This window comes from Felis catus, chromosome A3 (assembly GCF_018350175.1).
Source record: "Felis catus isolate Fca126 chromosome A3, F.catus_Fca126_mat1.0, whole genome shotgun sequence".
Lineage (NCBI taxonomy): Eukaryota > Metazoa > Chordata > Mammalia > Carnivora > Felidae > Felis > Felis catus.
This window is the reverse complement of record NC_058370.1, coordinates 124,733,687-124,738,688: the sequence shown is the minus strand read 5'-3', so window position 1 is coordinate 124,738,688 and position 5,002 is coordinate 124,733,687. Positions and strand designations below refer to the sequence as shown.

Sequence of the window (5,002 nt, the reverse complement as noted above, 5' to 3'; positions counted from 1 at the left end):
GTCCGCCACAGCCAGCCCCATCCGCTTTCCACGCCCCAGAGCCCCTTGCTCTCTCTTACCTCTGGGCCTTTGGCCATGCTGTTCCATCCACCTGGAAAACTCAGCCCCTCCGACTGCCTCTTAATTTTGCTTTTTTCCTCCTTCAGCCTGGCACCAGGCGCCTGCCCATGCCCCCTCCCCCGCTGCTCACCGTCTCGCCCTGCCTGGCTGGCTCCCCAGCAACCTGGCCTCACCTCTGTCAGGCAGGTGCTCCTATCACACCGTGAGGCCTCTTCCGCCCGTCAGCCAACCCCCCCCCCCCCCCAACACTATCTCACAATGGCCTGGAAGGTGAGGACAGGCCCTGGTTCACCGACAGCGTCCAGGGCCCAGCTCTATGCCTGGCACACGGTGGGTTTCAACAGCGGTTGCTGACGGAACTGACAGATGATTTCCTGAAATGAACGAGCGCACAGCTGGCACCCAGGCTCGGCTCTCCAGCAGGCCTGTTAGTGGGGCGGGATCCCGGGGCCTCAGGGCCCGCCGAGGCAGTCTGCAAGGGCAGACAAAGCAACCCGCAGCAGCGCCGCCCGCTCACTCCACGGTGGCTTTTATTTCCTCTTTGGTGGTGCCAAGTCCCTGAACAAATATTTTCCTGGAGCGGAGTTGCGGCTTAGCTCCCGGCCCTAAGCGCTGGAAACACCGCTGCGCCGGGCAGCTCCCAGGACCCAGAGGAGGCGCGGGGTCCGGCTGCAGCTCCGGGCCGAGGGTCATCGGGACGCCTCCGCCCGGTGCCCACCCTCCTGGCCGGCGCACGGGCCCTGCATCGGGCTGCCGACCCGGGAGGCAGCCGGCTTGATCTTGTTCGGCCCACGGCTGGGAAAGGCTTTAGCCCTGGGCCTCTCTGCCCATAAATTAGAATCCTCTGGGATCCCGAAGAAAACGTAGGCCATGTGGGCCTCCCTCGTTTTTTTGCTGAAAAAGCTACAGTGGGGTTTAAAGGAACTAATTAGAATCTCAGAAGCCCTTTTAAAAGCCTCCCTCCCCACTTTAACTTTCTTATTGCAGAATAACACACACAGAATATGCTCATCTGGAGCGTATAGCTTGATGATTGCCTTACGTATGCATACACCCCTGTAATCACTACCTACATCAAGCCAGAGAACCTTCCAGAGAAGCTTCCTTCATGTTCCTGCCTTGCCAATCCCACACCCCCAGCAGAAGCACCACGGGCTTTTATTACCATCGATTAGCTTTGCCTGTTCCTGAACTTTATATAAATGGAATCATGCCATCGGGGCTCTTTTGTGTCTGGTTTCTTGAGCTTAACGCATTGCCTGTGATACTCATCTATGTTGTACGTGGAACAGCAGCTGGTCCTTTCTTTGACTGCGGAGGAGTATTCCACTGCATCAGCGTGTCACCATCTAGTTCTCCGTTGTCCTGTTTGGGGTTTGTTTCCACGTTCGGGCTCTGTATGGTGAATGAAGCCTCCAGCGGACGCGAGCCCTCCTTCCGCTTGGATTAGAAGGAAGCTACAGGTTTCTCTTCGTCAGATTCTGCTCCACCACGCACGTGTCCATTGGCACGCTCTCCGGCCGCCTGGAAGAGTTCCGGGCGCTCCACGTGCTCCCCAGCTATCGTCCATCTCTAATGTGAGCCTCTGTTGTGGGGTGCCGGGGTGCCTTGCACCGTGAATAAGCTTCGAGCTTGACTTTCAGAGCAAGACTGCAAGCAGCTCCAGGTGGCCACAGGGAGCACCCCAAAGGCAAAGACTCCCTTTCTGCAGTGAGCGCATGCCTCGTGCTGGGTCATAATAAAGCGTCTGCCCGCAGGAGGCACCCAGGGTAGCAGGAAGCCAATGTGGAAGCACACACCTAGGTGATGTGGTGAGAGGTGCCAAGAGGAGTGACCCAGAAGTTCAGGGGCACAGAGGCCTCAGTGCCTCTCCTTAGAGCTGTGAGCCCAGGCTTGAAGCAAAGCAGGTATACGGTAACACGGCCAAGGGCCCGATTTGGGAGTGTGTTCACACGCACCCCCGCACTCCGCCAGCAGGTGTAGAGCTGGTGGTGCTCAAAGAAGGCACTGGGTGACAGGGTGCTATGATGCTGGGGGGGGGGGGGGGGAGGGAGAAAGCCAGGTGAGAGCTGTGATCACGGCCAGGCAGAGCTGGCAGGATCCCAAGCCCCTCGAGGGTCCCCTGGCTCAGGGCCCTCCCCTTCCGCTTCTGCAGCTCTGGGAACCAGAGCTCAGGTCTTCCAAGGTAGCCAGCCTGCCTCGCTCTTGTGCCAGGCTGGAGAGAAAGGGGATGGGGGGGGGGGTGCTGACGGAGACAGAGGTGGAGAGCGAGCCTCGGAGCAGGGGGCACAGCCCCACACTCCTGCGTGGTAGTCCCCTGCAGACCCATTTAAAAGAAGACTTTTTCCCCAAATGCTTCTTGGGGTCCACCTACCAGAAATGCCAACCTGGGAGGTGGCATCAGATGACCCCCCTGAGGCCCAGCAGTGGGCACCCATCACCTCTGCCCCCCATGACCACCCGCTCAGAGGACAACCTTCACTCCACGTGAGAAGTGCACCTGGGGAGGGCAAGGTGAGGCCCAGTGAAGTGGGGACAGGCCTTACAGGTTCTGCCGGTTTCACCTCTGAACAAGTTTTCAAACCCAGCTCCTCTTCCCCATCTCTTTGCTGTCCTGGGATTCAGCCTCACATCCCTCCAGTTCCCGGATCTGCTCGCTCCTCAAAGACCCGCAGAGAAGGTGCAGGTGACTTCTCACCATATTCCAGCATCGTCTCTTCCCACACCTGTGTTCATGCCTCATCAGCATGAAGCCTCTTGAGTCCATAAAAATTTTTTTAATGTTTATTTATTTTTGAGAGAGAGAGCAAGAGCAGGGCAGGGGCAGAGAGAGGGGGACACACAGGATACAAAGCAGACTCCAGGCTCTGAGCTGTCAGCACAGAGCTTGACGAGGGGCTCGAACTCACAGACCTCGAGATCATGACCCCTGAGCCAAAGCCGGACGCTTAACCAACTGAGCCACCCAGGTGCCCTTTGAATCCCTATTTTTGCCAAAGCTGGACCTTCTGCCTGAAATGCCTCCCACCCCCACCCCCCATTTGAGATGCCTCTGTCCTTCAAGTGCCACCTCTGGGTGCCTCTCCCAACCTACCCACACTGAGCCCCCTACCATGACGTCCCTGAGAGGAGCACGGAGCATCTTTGTTCTGGATGTGAAGGCACAGGGTAACCTTGTGATCTGGAGCAAACTTGAGAGGCAAGCGAGGCAGAAAGTGCAACTTAAAACAGAAACTGGCTTAAATTAAGAAGGTGACAATCGATTTAGGAGATGGCTCGCTCATCAGTTGAGGAAAGAACTTGTACGAACTCTTGGTGGAAAATTCAAGGAGCCCTCATCCCCACACAACGTAGGAACACATGGCCAGGCGCACCACGGTGAGATGTAAAGGTGCGGAAAAAAGGACACATCACTCCTTGCTCCATTCCCAGCAAAGGGGGGCAGGGGGAGTCTTGAAAACGCAGAAAAGAGGGGAGAAGGGGGTCAAGGTGGTGGGAAGCAGGGCAGCAAGCTAAGGACTGAGAAGGGCAGGGAGAAATCCCCTGAGGCAGGGGTGTCTGAGAAATATGATGTTAACCCCCTTCACATTTTCACTTCTCTGTTAGGTTCACTGAGTGAACCTGGTTTTATGGCACCATCCTGTTTGGGTAATGCCGTCTGGTGGGGATGCTCCCGGCGGGAGCACAGAGCACCACACGGGGCAGAGCACCACATGGCTGGAGCACCCCATGGCCAAAGCACGGAGCACCACACGCTGGAGCACAGACCCAGAAAGGGAATTAGCCGTGGGCAGCAGCACAGCTCTGCCATTTAGAGATGATGGGAGCAGGTGGACGCTGGGTCTTGGAACCTTGCAGGTCCCATGTGGAAGGGACGTCAAGCCCTCTCAGTCCTAGTGCCGCCTTCAGTGTATGCACGGCCCACTGTGGACTCGGGGGCCAGGCGCCTGCGTCCAAACCCAGCTCCGCTGCTCACTGACATGTTGCTTCCTCTGTGTGCCAGTTTGTGTCTGTGAAGGGGGCACACGGTAGTGAGGTCTCAAGGTGGGTTAGCTGTCGGTGGTGGATGAAATAACCCAGGTGTGGTGTGGAGCAGCTCCTGGCCCATAGTGAGCTCAGTAGAAGTGTTAATATTCAAGTTGCCTATTTACAACTGTAAATAGGGGCTGGCAGAAAATAGGCATTCAGTGTTTTCAATGTAGAACAAATGGATGAGCTAAGGTCTTTGTCTCAGCCTCCGAACACTCTGAGCACAATATGTCGGGGAAAGTATAATTCACTCTGCAATGCCGCCCAGAGCCTGCTGTCCCCACTCCACCCACAGGTGCAGGGCCCTGGAAGGAATGGTCCCTCTTGCCCTACGTTCCCAGGACACACTTGGGGTTCAGGATAGCACCTGAAGCCGGGGGTTCCGATGCCAGGAGCCCCAGGCAGGGAGACCGGCCACAGAGGGGCAGCTGAGGGGCTGGGTGGCAGCCTGGATGGGACTCTAAGGGGAGGGCAGCCAGGTGCCCTCAGGACACTGGGCTCCTGCCGTGCATTGTGCTTTTCCGACTTCCAAAATTTTCACTGTAGTTTTTCCATGTAGACATTTTTAGGCTTTTGGCACTTTGCTGGGGAGCGTTTAGGTGTTGCATGACAATGAGTGCACAGAGTAGCTAGCAAACTTTCAGTCAGGAGGAAGCTCTCGTGTCCACAAGGTAGGGAAGGATCTAGGAGAGCAAGAAGGACGATCTGGGCAGGAGACAGAGACCCCTGGGAGGAGGTAGAACAACCAAGGCCAGACAGAGGGGGGACACAGCACTCCCTCACTGCAGAGGGACTGGCACTGATCCTACTGTTCCCCACCAAGGCACATCACAGCCCAGAACCAGTCTCTCTCCAAGAAGGTGACAGGGAAGGACATCGCCAGGCCAAGAAGAGACTTAACCACCACCACAGC

At 56.9% G+C, this 5,002-nt stretch overlaps 1 long non-coding RNA gene across 1 annotated transcript; it reads left to right on the top strand.

Moving 5' to 3' along the window:
- The first annotated feature begins 323 nt into the window (after positions 1-323).
- On the top strand, positions 324-1,276 carry LOC109498365. Its single transcript, XR_002155157.2, has 2 exons — positions 324-390; positions 1,048-1,276. It is a non-coding gene; the product is annotated as an uncharacterized LOC109498365 (long non-coding RNA).
- Positions 1,277-5,002: the final 3,726 nt, after the last annotated feature.